The sequence below is a fragment of the Felis catus genome, chromosome D3 (genome assembly GCF_018350175.1).
Source record: "Felis catus isolate Fca126 chromosome D3, F.catus_Fca126_mat1.0, whole genome shotgun sequence".
In the NCBI taxonomy this organism is placed as follows: domain Eukaryota; kingdom Metazoa; phylum Chordata; class Mammalia; order Carnivora; family Felidae; genus Felis; species Felis catus.
The window spans coordinates 51,593,057-51,610,712 of NC_058379.1; the positions used below are offsets into that span (position 1 = coordinate 51,593,057).

At 34.1% G+C, this 17,656-nt stretch overlaps 1 long non-coding RNA gene across 9 annotated transcripts in view; it reads left to right on the forward strand.

The window, feature by feature from the left end:
• LOC109493053 overlaps positions 1-17,656 on the forward strand; it is a 151,646-nt gene that overhangs the window by 56,878 nt on the left and 77,112 nt on the right. For all 9 annotated transcript variants that reach the window (XR_006588215.1, XR_006588214.1, XR_006588220.1 and 6 more), the window contains one exon: positions 8,126-8,159. This is a non-coding gene — a long non-coding RNA (uncharacterized LOC109493053). The remainder of the gene's footprint in view (positions 1-8,125; positions 8,160-17,656) is intronic.

Genomic DNA, 17,656 nt, shown 5'->3' on the forward strand with positions numbered 1-17,656 from the left:
GCTAAAGCTAATGGTTTATCATCTGTACAACCCCGACAGTCTATCTTCCCTGATTCCTTAGGGTAGCTATCCCCTCCACCTCATCACTCCGTTGGATCTCTGAACAGACATCATCCTTAAAATCCCATTTGTACCATTTGGATCAGGTCAGGAAGAGTAATAGCTCTAATCTTCTTGGAGTGATATTATTAATCTTGAGCAGGTGAGCTCCAAGGTACTTTCTCTAACCTACACATTTAGAAAGCAGAAGCTTTAGGGCTGTAATGAATAAAGCTAAAATGGAAGCCTGCAGCATAAGGGGAAATGATTGTAAGATTAAGCTGTCCTTTAGGTTTGTACTTAAAACTTGTTTACTCTGTTAAATCAAGAGCTTTGAAAAAACTAAAGATAAGTATTAAATGGCTTCCCATGTGAAGTCACTCAGAATAGTATTCCATTATTAATGTTCTTTTTGAGTGGAGACTATACGAAAAATCATAGAACAGTTTAAGTAGTTTTTTTTTTATTCTAAGATAATTACAATGGCTTTGAGAGGCATTTGTTTTTAAACTGTTTATAAACCTGTTTCTATAACTGACCAATAACCAAACACATTTACAAGCCAAAATAAACTCTTTTATTTTCCCTCTCTCCCCTTCTATTCAAAAACCTCATGTTTGCTGATCTAAAAAAATTCATTCTCCTGCATATAACAGAAAGGGGTGTGTCCTCTCTCTGTTATACCACCTGGCTCTCACATTTTTACTCATTAGTACCTTAGATTTTTTTTCTTTGCAGTGTGTGTATTAAACATTCTCTCCTCACATTTCAGTTTTTATTTTTCAAATCCTATTTCCACCCTTGCTAAAAAGTCTTTATGTTTCACTCACCTTGCAGTGAGTCATAAAAGGATATGATCCTGAAGCAGGTCCAGGTAAATAGGGTATAGTTGAAATGTTTAAAAGTTTCAACATACTTTTTTTTTTACTGGGTTTGTATATGTTTAAAAGTAACTGGAAATTGTTTTACCTTCCTTTTATTTTTTTATTGAAATGGCTCAAAATTATCTTACACCATATTTGTATAGTGTTCCCATGATTCATTAATCCCACACTCAGTTTTCCATATTTTATTAGCCATCATTGTTCCATGTATTTTGTAAACTGTAAATACAAACTTCTTTTGTTAGGCATGCCTATCATGGATAGTATTAAGAAATGATGGAAGAATCTAATATATGTCACCTAATATTAGCTACAATGACCATGAGCTATTTAATTATTTCCTCTGTGCCTTAGCTTTCTCTAGTATTAAAATATTAACACTGTATATATTTTTTGGATTGCTGACACACAATGTTTCATTAATTTTAGATATATAGCATAGCTAACATATATCTTTTAGGAAACAATACAACAATACAACACATTATGTTACAGTGTCACAAGCATTATTTTCTTTTCTTTGTTTCTTTGTTTCTTTGTTTCTTTCTTCCTCTCTCTCTCAATCTCTTTCTTTCTTTCTTTCTTTCTTTCTTTCTTTCTTTCTTTCTTTCTTTCTTAGAGAGAGAGAAAGAGAGCACAAATGGGGAGGAGCAGAGGGAGAGGGAGAGGGAGAGGGAGAGGGAGAGAGAGAATCTTAGAGAATCTTAAGCAGGCTCCATGCCCAGCACAGGGCCCAGCTGGGGGCTCAATCTTATCTCTATGAGATAATGACCTGGGCCATAATCAAGAGTCAGAAGCTTAACCCACTGAGCCACCCAGGTGCCCCAAGGCATTGCTCTTAAAGCTCACATTAATCCTCCTGTAAACTCTATCAGCACCATTTTACCTATGAGGAGACTAAGACACAGAAAAATTAAATAATTTTCCAAATTATAAATATATTAAGTTGTGGAACCAATATTCAAACCCAGACATGACTGGGTCAAGTCTTAAGTGTTTTAGTATAACATAATTCTGTTTTTGCTCCATCACTTAAGGTTTGACAGAGATGAAAGAATTCACAAAATGGTGATTAGAACATTAAAAGGGTCTTTATAGTATGACTACTATAATCCTGGTCATAATTATTCTAATATTCTTACTTAACCAACAGTTTTGTCATACCTCTTCTGTGTCAGGCATTATGCCAGGTATTTTTCACTAGTATTATTATTACTATTGGTATCACTAGCTTCATTTTGTAGAGAAAAATATGAAAGTCCTGATCATTTAAACTTGCTCTAATACAAAACACAGATGGCAGATATAGAAAAAGGATTGTTATTAAAAGAATGCATGTTTAAAAGTTTAGGACTGGATTCATCTAATAACTTTATCAATGACTTTGAATGAAGCTAGCTAGTTTTAATTATTTTATAAATATGACAACACAATTTATATATCCTCAAAGCAGAAAAGTAGCATGATTAAAACAAAAGAACTATAGGAAGACTATAAAAAAAATAGACAATTTTTTCTAGAAAAATTAAGCCATAGAGATTATAATAAAAGAAACTGGTCAGAATGACTGTTTTTTAAAATATATATATTTAAAAATTTTTTAAAAGAATACATATTTTTAAAAATATATGATATCTCCAATTACTACCTGTGCTGCAGCAAAGAACCTAAAATTATCCAAAGAAAGGAGAAAACACAGGATAAAATAAAGCAATCATTTATACCTCAAACTGTAAATATGATGAATTATATAAATAACTTCTAATATTAAATATACTTTCCTTTCTTGGGGTTACCAAAGTTGTTCATAATGTTTTACATTTGTTTTATAAATTGCATAGAGAATTTCCTCTAAAATGTATTCAGTAGAACAAAAGACCAAGAAAATCAAGGCAGTAAAGGGAGAATAAAATATGGAAGTATTTTCTAGTAAAATTAAAAGTTATTACAATACCCTATTAAGACAGTACAATTTTGCATACAGATGGCTTTTCTGTTTGGACTACTTAGCAATGATCACATGTATCTTTTGGATAAATAATAACAGTCTAAAAGAGCATAACTTTAAATTAATCCCAATAATAATTTATATTTAGGATGTCTAGTTCAAAATCTATTTCTAATATATCCTTTTGGATCAATAAAGTAAAACATCAAACATTTAAAATTAAATACAACTAACAAATACATGTCAGGAAAGAAAATTGTCATAACTTGTCAAATATAAGCAATTTATTATCTCTTTCATTATCCATTGCTTTTTGTTATTTTTTAAATTATATAAAATTTCTTCCAGTCTTTATGTTTATTCATATTATTCTGAAGTATTTAGTCTTCTGTATTTTAAGGCTCTAAATCATGACATATTATCAAATTAGCATATAAAAGTTTACATTGGCAAGATATACTTTTTTTTGGAAATTACTCTTTGTTAAAATATATCATTATTTTAGAAAAATTGGTTCCACATTTGAAGTCAAATATTTTCTCTATTTATTGTGTTATGAAGATTCTTTGATCTTCAGTGTTCTCATTTTTTAAATGGGATTATGTATCCCCCTATCGAATTTTTCAAAATGATCTAGTGTAATATGCCATGGAAAAGGACAAACTGATAGTCTGTGTACCAACAAATTCAGGAGACAATAACATGAACATGCTTCAGCCTTCTTATGGGTAAAATCTGTATATAGCAGGGCTTGTCTCATGCTTCAATAATAGTTTATTATTTTACTTAAATAACTGTTTCAAAGGAAAATGGCATGATTAGTTAGAAAATTTTAGTGACAAGTGTTTGTCAAACAAGCTTAAATTTTTCTGGATTGCTGGGTTGGTCAAGCTCAAATTGATAAATTTGAGCTCAAATTCACTACCCTTTGAAAATGGAAGACATTGCTTGAGAGTATAGCATAGATACTGTTTTGAATCTAACATAGAGCATGTGATTCTGTCTTCTTAGGTCAAGATCTTATGTATTTTGTGCATGTGTATTCAGCAAGAACTACAGCTGAGTAAAATTAAGAAAGAAATCCTAAGGTTATCCAGTAGAATGTCATTGACTTAGAGTAATTGTTCTTCATTGTAAGTGTCAATATTTAGTGTGCTTTGGGGGACTATCAAGGTTCTGTGCTTATAGCCACAGGATCAAGAAATTCATACTGCTCTAAACAGTTTGATCATTAGAGTTGTAAAAGGAAATGATAAAACAGACCATATTACCTAGGAGGTAAAAATCTCATTTAAGACATTTTGTCACAAGGTTAAAAAAAATCAACGTAAGTAGTAATATCTATCAGCATAAGAGTAATTATATGTTAAATATACATATTTTGCACATTTAGATAATTTTTATTCTTGCACGATTGGAAAAATGATTGTATGCTCTCAATAAGGGAAATGAAATAAGTCCTTAATAAATGGGATATAATTCTAGATTAAGGATACTTTTTAAAGGCAGTTTCACCACATTGATTCTAATGTGATTACAAAGGATTATCAAATGGCTCCCCATGATGCTGGTGAGAGTATAACATGAGTATTTTCATTCACTTCTGACAGAAGCATGAAAGACTGTAAAAAACTTTGTAAATATTCATTATCTAATTTGGATTTATTTCAAAATCAATTAGAAATTCATAAATATAATTTATTCCTAAAGATCTTAATATAATATTAATAAGGAAAAAAAATAACCTAAACGTCTACATGTGAGGGAAAGGTTATACCAATTTTTTGCACAGATGTTAGAATATTATGTATCAATCAAAATGTCTTCATATTATGAAGAAGAAGGTAGGAATAATATTATTGGGTTTACTGCATAAGCTTAAGTATGAAATGCATGTACACAATATCTGGAAATAAATTTAAAATCGTTTTCAAAAAAGCTGCCATTGTATATAGAACATGTGACCTATTCTTCTTACACTTATTGATTCTCTAAGTTTACCACAATAAACAAAGGTCTGCAATCAGAAAAATAAAAGAAAGAAAAAAAATAACTTCAACAAAAATCTCCTATACCTTTCTTCCTTGCCCATATTATGTTACAGAGCCTATGTGCAAAGTCAGAAATAATCCTTTATTCCTATCCTTCCTTGAAACCCCATATCTAACCCAATAGTAAATTACAGTGTCTATCTTAACACTATACTTATAATAAAACTACTCACTCCACCTCCATTGCCATTTTGTAGTCTAATCTACCTTTCTCTCAAGGCAGTATGCTCCTTTGCCTCCCTGCTTTGAGTTTATTCACACCTAATCTTTTCTCTACACAGAAGTTAGAACTATATAATAATATTGATAGAATAATGACACTTCCTTGATTAAAACTCTATAATTCCTTCTTTAAAAATCAAAACTTTTTATTGTGGTCTGGAAGATCCTACAGAATGTGAATCAAGCCTACTTTTCTTATCACTGTATCATTATAATCTTCCTGTCACGTACTACTGTTTGGTCCTGCCAGCCTTCTTTATATCCCTACTATGTTATCCCCTTTCCCACTGCAATACCACGTATCCTCTCTACCAAGAAATTCTATCTCCTGACTCGCTTTGGGGGGCAGCCAGGAGAATTCATCTGTCAGATAGCCAATCACAGAGAATCAAATTTATATTGGCCCTGAAATTTATCTCTGAGTTTCCACCAAAGCTCATGCTTCCCACAAACTGCTTCTGGTCAAGAGATGGACATGGCAAGGATATCAAGGCAGGCTCCTCCTAGGAGGCATGGTAATCCTGTGATGGCTGACTTTGGTTCTAGGACTCCACTTGGCCTTGCCAAAGTTTTCTTAGGCTGCAAGGAGAGTAGAACAATTTCACTTTCAATCTTCCCTTCCTCTCCCTTTGACTCAGGATCATACTTGTAACGCACTCCTACAGCTCTTTCAGACTTGTCCAGACATGTCCCAATTTCTCATAGATTTTCCCTAAGAACATCTCTTTTTAATTTAATTTTAATTTTAATTTTTAATTTTAATTTTTTTAGAGACAGAGAGAGAGCTAGCATGAGTGGGGAAGAAGGGCAGAGGGAGAGAGAGAGAGGGAGAGGAAGAATCTTAAGCAGGCTCCACCCTCAGCATGGAGCCCAATGCAAGGCTGGATTCCATGACCCTGGGATCATGGCCTGAGCTGAAACCAAGGGTTGGACACAACACACTGAGCAACCCAGGTGCCCCTCCCTAAGAAAATCCTTAAAAATTTAAGATCATTAGGGCATCGCTTCTCAGAGAATCTGGACACAGTGATTCTCTCCTTCATGTCTTAATTTCTTTTCAGACAAAAGCTACCTAATATATAACAACACTGATTACTCTGTGTCTATTTTGTTTTGTTGGTTCTATTATTGTTATTATTTTAAACAGCACTTTTCAAAATACAAAATTGTCATGTTTAATGTTTATTTTTCTATTGTATTTCCCACCACTACAATTTCAGCTTTGTAAGACCAGGAATACTTTTATCTCATTCACCAATATATCCTTTTAGTATCTGAGACACATTCAAGCACTCTCAATAAGTATTTGTTAAATTAATTTATTCCTAGCCTGTAACTAACCCAGTCTATAAAATGGACTAAGTGAAAAAAAAAAAAAAGAAAAGAAAGGAAAAGAAAAGAAAAGAAAAGAAAAGGAAAGGAAAGGAAAGGAAAGGAAAAGAAAAGGAAAGGAAAGGAAAGGAAAGGAAAGGAAAGGAAAGGAAAGGAAAGGACTAAATGTAATCAAAGATTATGTAGCAGTTGACTAGATCAACAAAATATCCCTATCAATTCTGCCATATTCTCAACTTGCTTTTATCAACACAGAATGGATCTCATGACACTGATCCGTAGAAATGTGTGTGAATGCTTTGGCAGTTTCTAAGCCACCTCTACAAGCTAGTTATGTCTTTGAAACTAAAAGGGAAAATTAAAAATGGGGCTTCTCTCAGCCTTCAATTTTCTAGCCTACCTGGAACATTTCACACTAATTACCACCACCACTTTCTTCTCTAGACAAGTGCCTCTCTTAATCCTCATTGACTTCACACTCTTCACGTATTCAGATTTACAAACCTACTCCATTACTGGCTCTATTTCATCTTCCTAATTGGTGCATGTATCGTGGTAAAACTTAGGTTTAGGTATTACTGATGAGGGATAGAAGTAGAAAAATGTTCACCTGTAACTCAGAAGGCTGACCTACAGCCTACATAGTTTTCGATAAGGATCAAATACCCGCTGGTTGTGACATTCTTAAAGGGTCTCATGATTGCCTGTAAATTTCAGTGATATATAGTATCGAACCGAATGATAAACACCAGAGAAATCTTGGTGAAAATAGTTTTACGAGTAGAAATTCAAAGACATTTAAGACCTAGTACTCCCTGAAAGTCCTCTCCTCCTTGAGCACTAAGCATATATAACCACCAGACTCATACAATAAAAAGTGCAGCTCTTTCTGTCCACGGGTCCTGTCTCCGTGCTACCTAAATAAACTTACTAATTGCACCGTAAAATGTGTCAAGAATTCTTTTGAAACAGGTAAACCACACGTTATATTCAGAATGATTATGATGTATAGTTACCATCTAGCTCTATTGGTACCTATTATTGAAGGTTAGTAAAACCATCGCTTTCTCCACTCTTTTCTCTCCCCCTTTGGCCACCGTCTGGTGCCAATGTGAAAGGACTGACTACATAAAATACCAGAATAGGAAAGAGAAAGATAAATGTGAATTATTTCAATAAAGCGTAATGTTTTTAGAAATATAAAGCTGCCCTGCTAATTTAACAAGCTGTTAAATGTGTACAAATAAACATCCTTTATCATTTGATTTAAACTTAACATACTTAAACACCATGCATACTTAACATACTTAAGCATACTTAAACACCAAGTTATTTTGGAATACAAAGGGATTTATCTATGCTAGTGGCCTTTTCTGTTAAAAGCACTCACATAGAACAAATTCTGGTCTATGTAGCTCTGAGAGAAATGCTTTCAAACAGATTGCGATTTGTATACCACCCACAAACAGCACTGAGCATTATTAATAAATACAATTCTGTTTCCTTCTCTTTTTATTAATAAAGCAATGATGATATTTATTGGGGCCAAGATAATTGTACAAAGAATTTATACTAATTTTAGTGTTTCCATGTATGAGATCATTTAATACTTTTAAATTAATAATTTATTTTCAACATTTTTTCCTTAGATCCTTATTTCAAGAATCCAGAATACTTTGAAATGTAAGTAAAAATGCACCCAGATTCAGAAAGGATGCATTTTTTCTAACCTGAATTATGGTGAAAGTCTGTTCTCTTTCCAGTAAAAGGCTCAATATCAGAATGTTATATGTGTAATGCCATGCAGATTGACTGTAAAAAAGGAAGTTAATGTGATTCTTTTGGGGCATTATATATGGGGACATCATTGAGGGGTAATAAAACTTTATTTCCTTGTGTTTTTAAAATAGACCAAAGCATATTTTTTATTCATTTAAATGTAATGATACAATCTTGCAAAATGAAAATGTTATAAACACAAACTAGTTCAATTATTTTTATTGATGTCCAGTGCCATAACTTTAAAAATGTTAAACACATAATTTTCACAAATATACAGAGTGAAAACAAATAAAAAAAACTTTAACTTATTAATAAGAGAACAGGAAGATGAAATAGCTGATCAAAAAGAGTATAGAAACTCTTTTGATTTAGATATAGATATGGTTAAAGATATAGATATATATGGATCCTGCAATGAAATTGCCCTGTTAAATCTAAAACAGAGTAACGTACTATAGGATAATAAGACATAAACTTTGGGGTTATTTTATCTAATACTAGTGAAAAAATTCTTTTGGGTCTTTTTAATTTGCATAATGCAACATCTAACTTTATAAAGGCTAAAGGGTAGTAAGTACTATGTAGGTACATTTTTCTAAATGGATAATTCTGATATGGCTTTATTAGGAAATGTTCTAGTATGACATTGTAGGGTTATTTATTTATTTATTGCCTTACTTATAGATTGGATATACTTTTTCTTAAAACTAATTATTGATTATTTAATAAAGATTAATGTATTAATTTGTTAATAAGTAGCTACTTCTATTGATCAGTCTATTAAACACAAATAATAGTTTTACTTTTGGTGGACATAGTTAAACAGATATAAATCCTAGTATTAACATAACTTTTAACTCAGTATTACAGTGATCATTAATAAAACTCTTAATCTTAAAGACTTCAAATTCCTCTGCAGAGATTAATTTCTACCTAGGATATATTTTCATGTCCTATGAAACATGGCCTCCATCATTTGAGCCATAAATTTATTAAATCACATTTAGTGAGTGATAATATATAGGCATGTATTAAATATACAGGGTTTTAAATAACACAGACAGGTATTAGAGTGAAATAAGTTTGTTTAATAAATGATCCTATATACCAAATGCTTAAAATCTACAAGAAAAATTTTAAGGATATAAATAATCAAAATTAAAAGTAATATATCAGACTGCTGATAAAAATAAAACTAGGATCATGTGTTAAAGGAATAAAATATTTCTTGCTGGGTTGATAGGAAAAGTCATTAGCAAAAGTTAGGAGATAAACAGAGGCTTGAGAAAATAGTAGGCTATTGATGCTGTAGAAAAGAATAATTTCATTGTGCTTCTGGTTACCAACATTGAATATTGATGGTTTTCAGTTCTGTTATTAGTTAACTAATGTTCAGAGATCAGAAAAGAGCAATAGGGAAAAACAAAATGACAATAAAACATTACATCATTAGTTGACACCAGAATAAATTGAGATAAAATTCAAGAAATCGATGATTCTTTATACTGATGCCCAACTCATATTAAACACTCAAGAATTTAGTTATCACTTAGGAAGGAAACAAAAAGAAGAAAATTCTCTAATTGAATTATTTTTTCCTTAAAAACAACACTAAGAAAAAGGGCTGGGATGAGTAAGTTGACCATTAATTGGCAAAATTCAATTTTAGAACCATTAGTAGAAATGTGGGTTTAACAGCTACGTGAAATTATTAGGAGATAAATATTGAGATATAATTACAGATAGCAAGAAATCAAGTATTTTTACTCTCTTGAGTTTATGTCTGTAAAAGTACCTCTCAATCCCATCCCCAGCCTAAATTTCTTACTGGCTTTAAAGACAGTTTCCTAATTCTGCATTTTTTCCTTTTCTTCCTTCCTTCCTTCCTTCCTTCTTTCCTTCTTTCTTTCTTTCTTTCTTTCTTTCTTTCTTTCTTTCTTTCTTTCTTTCTTTCTTTCTTTCTTTCTTTCCTTCCTTCCTTCCTTCCTTCCTTCCTTCCTTCCTTCTTTCTTTCTCTCTCTCTCTCTCTCTCTCTCTCTCTCTCTCTCTTTCTTTCTTTCTTTTTCTTCTTTCTTCCTTTCACACCCACATAAAACTGTTAAACTCTTTAATTGAAAAATACAGCAACAAAATGAATAGTGGTATTTTCTTATTCTGCTTTTTTAAAATATTAAGGCTTACCCTCATTCATGAAATGTTCAGTGTGTATTCTCATGTGAGATTCACGGATGTGTAAGGAAACAGGACAGTCTGTTATGAGTATTTTAAGCAACACAGAGTGCAGGCAAATATACTCGTCAAAATAAGCAAATTCACCTAAACAAGCAAATTCACCTAAAAGGTCCAAGGACTTTTTAGGAGGAGAAAAGTACTAGGAAGTTCTGAATAAGCTGAGGCAGGTTTTTTCTGCCCTGCTCTCACCACAGTATCCATTATCCTACATTTCAGCAGAAGTGACAATTTTCTTCCTTTCTTTTTCTTTTCTTTCTTTTTATTTTATTGGCAAGGTAACTCATGTACAGTGTATACAGTGTGCTCTTGGCTTCAGGAGTAGATTCCATGCTTCATCACTTACATACAACACCCAGTGCTCATCCTAACAAGGGCCCTCCTCAATGCCCATCACTAATTTTCCCTGCCCCCTGCCCCCCTCCTGTCAACCTCAGTTTGTTCTCTGTATTTAACAGTGTCTTATAGTTTGCCTCTATCTCTTTTTGTAACTTTTTTTCTCTTTCCCTCTCCCATGGTCTTCTGATAAGTTTCTCAGGATCCACATATGAGTGAAAAAATATGGTATCTGTCTTTCTCTGCCTGGCATTTCACTTAGCATAATACTCTCCAGTTCCATCCACATAGCTACAAATGGCCAGATTTCATTCATTCTCATTGCCAAGTAGTATTCCATGGTGAATATGTATATATAATATATATATACGTACACACACACACACACACACACACACACAGCACATCTTCTTTATCCATTCATCAGTTGATGGACATTTGGGCTCTTTCCATAATTTGGCTGATAGCATAATTTGTTGATAGTGTTGCTATGAACATTGGGATACGTGTGTGCCTAAAATCAGCACTCCTGTAAAGAAGTGATGATTTTCAGGGTGCCTAAGTCAGTTAAGTGTCCAAACTTCAGCTCAGGTCATGATCTTGCATTTTGTGGGTTCAAGCCCTGCATCGGACTTTGTGCTGACAGCTCAGAGCCTGGAGCCAGCTTAAGATCCTGTGTCTCCCTCTCAATCTGCCTCTTCCTGACTCATGCTCTATATCTTTATCTGCCTCTTAAAAATGAATAAACATTAAATATTTTTAAGAAGTGATAGTTTTCAATACCTACTACCCTGTGGTTAAAAACTGATACATTTGGAAAAAAAATGTTCATGTTTATTTATTTTTGAGAGAGAGACAGAGTGTGCACCAGAGAGGGGCAGAGAGAGGGAGACACAGAATCTGAATGAGGCTCCAGGTTCTGAGCTGTCAGCACAAAGCCCCACAAGGGGCTGGAACTCAGGGACCACAAGATCATGACCTGAGCTGAAGTCAGACGCCTCAACCAACTGAGCCAACCAGGTGCCCCAAAACTGATACATTTGAAATAGAGTCAAATTTAGTTTGTTTTTTTTTAAGGTTTATTTAGTTTTGAGAGAGAGAGAGAGAGCAGAGACAGAGTGTGAGCCAGGGAGGGGCAGAGAGAGAGGGAGACACAGACTCTGAACCAGGCTCCAAGCAGGTTCCAGGCTCTGAGCTGTCAGCACAGAGCCCAATGTGGAGGTCAAATGCACTAACTGAGATCATGACATGAGCCAAAGTCGGACACTCAACAGACTGAACCACCCAGATGCCCCATACATTTATTTTATTTTTTATTTTTTATTTACTTATTTCTGAGAGAACCAGAGAGAGGGTATGAGCTGGAGGGAGGGGCAGAGGGGGAGAGAGAGAGAGAGAGAGAGAGAGAGAGAGAGAGAGAGAGAGAGATTCTTAAGCAAGCCCCATGCTCAACGCGGAGCCCAATCTCATGACTGAGATCATGACCTGAGCCAAAATCAAGAGTTGGACGCTTAACTGACTAAGTCACACAGATGCCCCTATTTTATGTTTTTAAAGTAAACTTAATATTAACTTTTTAAGAGCTCTATGCCTTTGAATCCCTTTCTTTCTTTCTCTCTCTCTATCTCTGCCTCCATCTGTGTCTCTCTTATCTTCCTTCCTTCCCTCCTTTCCTTCTTTACCCTACCATCTCTTCCTTCCTTCCACTAAGGATTTCCTTTGAATATTAAAGGTGAAAGCCCTTGAACTATATATACCTTAAACCATACACTGAACAAAATGTGTACTGACACTTCTCCTTAAAAAGGATGGTTGGAAAAGGAGAAGCAAAGGACCATGAGTAGGAAGCATCTGAGAAACACCTCTTGCTCTAGTCCCAGGTATCAGGGAAAGAAACACCAAGTGGAGTGAACCAGATCTGAGAAAACCTTTGCTTTCTTTTCTTGTTTAAGCCAGGGAAAACAACTATTTTTGTGAAGATAAGCCATTATTAATGACATTGAAATTTTAAAAAATCAGTAACTCTATAGGAGACATTGTACCAATTCATATTTAAAAAGAGTTATCGAGTTATCCCTCCTTTGAATTTTCTATACACAAAAGTTTCTCACACTGCCCGTAAGGAGCAAAGAAGAAGAAATAGTGGACACATGGGATTGGTGAGGCTTCTAGGTCAAATTAAGAAGTTGGCAGCTATATCTCTTTGAGGATCATGATCCCCAGAACAGAAGGATCAAAGCACCTTCAGCAAGAATGAAATCAAGAAAATGACCAAGGAACAAACAACAAAGGAAAATAATCAGCGAATCTCATTAGTAGCAAATTTGGACATGGGAACAATAACATCTGAGAAGAAACAGAAGTCCTCCTTATATACATGAGGTGTGATAATTTTGAATAGTCAGGGAAGCCAACACTGAGATATACTTAGGAGCACAAATATTTATTGGGGGATAACACTAGTAAAAGAGAAAGAGATGAAACAAGATTGAGAAGGGGCAGCCTTTAATGGAGATGATTTAACAAACTCTCCATCAATCCAACAGGGATCTTCAGAGCAAATATAGACAATTAGATCAATGTTGGATAGAAATGACTACATCTTTGGATGGCCACCTAGCTGTTATTGGCTTTTTATTATTGGATATTACATCCCTGGATACCACTGTCTTTCTTACTAGGGTCCACCGTGTAAACAGTGTGACTTTGGCTCAAAATCTGAGCTAAAGATGAGGCTCTTGGCTAACTACCTTCTCTGCAGGTAGGCAGTAAGTCCTTTCCTGAAGAGGGATCTGAGTGTTGCATTTTCATGTCTGTCATAACAACATAGCTTTTTTCAAGACCCTCTGACTTTCATATCTCCCCATCAGTTACTCAAGGGTAAGTCTTATTTAGAGGGAAAAGAATAGTAAGGGTGATGATCTTGAACTCCTTATGCCAAGAAAAACTAAGAAAAAAATGGGATTACTGATTTCACTTGGAATTGTCAAGATTGTTTTTCCTTTTTAATAGAAATGAGATTCAAGACCTAGGTAGTATATAATTATAAAGAAATAAGCAGTTAATCTTTGTACACCAATTTTTTCCTATTACAGTAATACCCACTCTATGTATTTTTAAATATACAGAAGACATATATCCAAGAATATTGTGTCATAGATGTTTTAGTTCTTGATTTCTAGATGGATTTAAGTATAGAACTGTTAGATTATTTGCTCCAAGGGTGCATGAGCCAACCACTACATGACTTCAGCATTTCTTTTTCAGAGAATTATAAAGCTATATTCTAGAATAAATTGAAATAAACAGTAATGAATTATTCTTTCAGTGAATCCTACTAAGTGAGCTGAAAAAAAATTAGTGACAACTTCTAAACGTGAATAGAATATATCCACTTATAAGTCCCTGATAGAACCAAATAGCCATGCCATGAAAAAATATATAATACAATTAACATTTTATAGGAAAAAAAATTTCAGATAAAAATGCAGGTAAGTCAAACCAGATGAAATAGATTTAATAAAGAAAAACAAAATCAAGTGTAATAGGATTTTCATCATCATTCACTTTCTCAAAGTTTCTCCAGAAACTCCAGATCTAAGAGAGATACAATAGGTAAATACCCCCATATCATAAATAAGATGCTAGGCTACCTATACAGATGTTCTACGAGACTGTCCAAGAAGTTGTATGACATTATTGGAGTCCTACCTCCTGGTTTTAAGGAACAAGGAAGAATCAAGCAAAAAGATTCTTTTGCAAGGATTTGTCAGTACATTGTGTCTGTTCCCCTTATGTCCCTGGAAGAGGCAGGAGGAGACTGTTTCCTCTAACCGTAAGCCAGGGATAGATCCTTCAAGGGGGTCAAGTACTCAGAGAGTTTTACTTTGGGGGTCATAAAGATGCCATGAGAGGCTACGGCTAAAATGGACTAAGATGCAAAGGAAAGAATGAGGGGAGGTAATGCATTAGGAAAACATTAGGGACAAAGGTACCTGATTAAAGGGGTGACATCGTCTGGAGCCATCTTGAGAGGGAATATTTCTAAGAGAACCATCTGAGAATTTAAAAAATGGGAAAATCACTGATGTCCAAGGAATAGTAGATTCTCAGGGAATAACAGGGCCACCTGGAGAAGACAAATTTTGATCTGGGGAATTGTATGTATATGGAAGATACTAACAAGAATATTTGCAGGAAAAAAATCAAAGGTCCCTAAGAGAGAGTTAGCTTTATATATTAACACCAGATCATAAACATCACTAGCAAAAAGACTGTTCCATTTTTGTTTTCTTTAATGTTACCTCCCCCATAAGTATGACAGTGAAGAGGTCAGAACAGGAGCTAGGTAATGGGCTAAGAGTTAAGTAAGGGAAATGGAAGAAGTCATTCCCATCCTTCACTGCAGCTTCTAAGACTTGAAGATACCCAACCTGGAGAACGGATCTATCTTTTAGTAAAGTGAAGTTTGGAGTCCTGATGGTTATACTGAACACAAATTTAAGGCAAAAAAAATACAAGAGAACGTATGTTAAGTGTATAAGAGTTATAGAGAAAGTTATGGATCCTGCTCCAGCTTTGCCAAAGAAAGTTAAACCAGTAGCTCACAAAATACATTAGAGGATCTATGGAAAAAAGATCAATATTGATTTATGGTTTTGACTTATTGAATTCAAATCATGTAATAATCTAGATAAAAAAAGTTTATATCAATTAAGAAGCAGAAGCAGTTTAAATCAAAGCAGCAGGCATCAATGTTGCAGTAGTTATACTACAGTTGGTTGTGATGAAATTCATACAAATTTCATGGAAACAAGTTTTGCAAAATCTTTTAAGTACTCAATGAAGATAAAAGAGTTTTGTTTGTGGAAACATAACCTGAGGAGCAATCTAATATCTAAATAATTTTTTTTAAATATGCACATCTCCAAAGGTAAGAGAAACAAAAGCACAAATGAACTACTGGGACCTCATCAAGATAAAAAGTGAAGGAAATGATCAGCAAAACTAAATATCAACAGACGGAATGGGAGAAGATATTTGCAAATGACATATCGGATAAAGGGCTAGTATCCAAAATCTATTAAGAATTTACCAAACTCAACACCCGAAAAACAAATAATCCAGTGAAGAAATGGGCACAAGACATGAATAGACACTTTTCCAAAGAAGACATCAGATGGCTAACAGACACATGAAAAGATACCCAGCATCGCTCATCATCAGGGAAATACAAATCAAAACCACACTGAGATATAACCTCACATCTGTCAGAGTGGCTAAAATTAACAACTCAGGAAACAACAGATGTTGGTGAGGATGTGGAGAAAGGGGAACCCTCTTGCACTGTTGGTGGGAATGCAAACTGGTACAGCCACTCTGGAAAACAGTGTAGAGATTCCTCAAAAAATTAAAGGTAGAATTACCATTCAACCCAGCAACAGCACTACTATGAATTTACCCAAAGGATATAGGAGTGGTAACTCATAGGGGCACATGTACCCCAATGTTTATAGCAGTGTTATCAACAATAGCCAAGTTATGGAAAGAGTCCAAATATCCATCAACTGATGAATGGATAAAGAAGATGTGGTTATATATATACAATGGAATACTACCTTACCATGAGAAATAATGAAATCTTGCCATTAGCCATAATGTGGATGGAACTGGAGGTTATTATGCTAAGTGAAATAAGTCAGAGAAAGACAGATATCATATGTTTTCATTCATATGTGGATCTTGACAAACTTAACAGAATACCATAGGGGGAAGGCAAGGGGAAAAATGGTTTCAAACAGAGAGGGAAGTAAACCATAAGAGACTCTTAAATACAGACAACAAACTGACAGTTGACAGGGGTGGGGAAAAACGGGTGATGGGCATTGAGGAGGGCCCTTGTTGGGATGAGCACTGGGTGTTGTATGTAAGTGATGAATCACAGGAATCCACTCTTGAAGCCAAGATTACACTGCATGTTAGCTAACTTGACTATATATATATATATAGTCAATGACATAATTAATTAATTAAAGGACTGAAAAAAAAAAGCATAATAGGACATCTTGAGAATTTTCAGGTAGACTACTCAGCAATGAATCATAGAATCTACTCCCAAAGCCAAGAGCACACTGTACATACACTGTATGTTAGCTTACTTGACAATATATTTTAAAAATAAATATAAAAATGTGCCAAATAATTATCATCATGACATCATCATTCATAAAAAAAAAATGAGCAGCTGGTTTGCAATCTATGTCCCAGCAGATTACTGTCAGGAAATAAAGAAAGCAGGTGATCCAGGTGTGCTCTCTTGGCATTGTCTTAATGCAAAGGAAATCATAAGTTTGTTAAGTAAATTCCAAAATCTCACTGAGATAGAATTGAATGCATGGAAAATGTACAGTGTTCTTTGATAGAAAAAAATAATATGCAGATACAAATTTAAATTTTTGTTTTGGACATAGTTCTTCAATATTTTCTTTTTAATTTTTAAATTATCTTTTTATCACTGTATTTACTACTTATATAATTTCTTCACTATTGTAACATTCCATTAACTAGTTTCCCCTTTCATTCTTTGCATAGTTTCAGGAATGACGTTTCTAAAATTTAAATATTGTCATATTTATCCCTGTGTAAAACCCTTTAATGACTCTCTGATTTCTCATGGGTAAAAGTTCTGACTCTTGACAAAAGAATTCAGCCTCTCCAGGACCTAATGCTTGACCGCACTTCCCAGCCTATGTGTTGTTCTCATGCACCATGCTGCCCAATGCCTATCAACCAAATTCATTCTGCTCTCTGTCTATAATGAATACTCTGTTTTT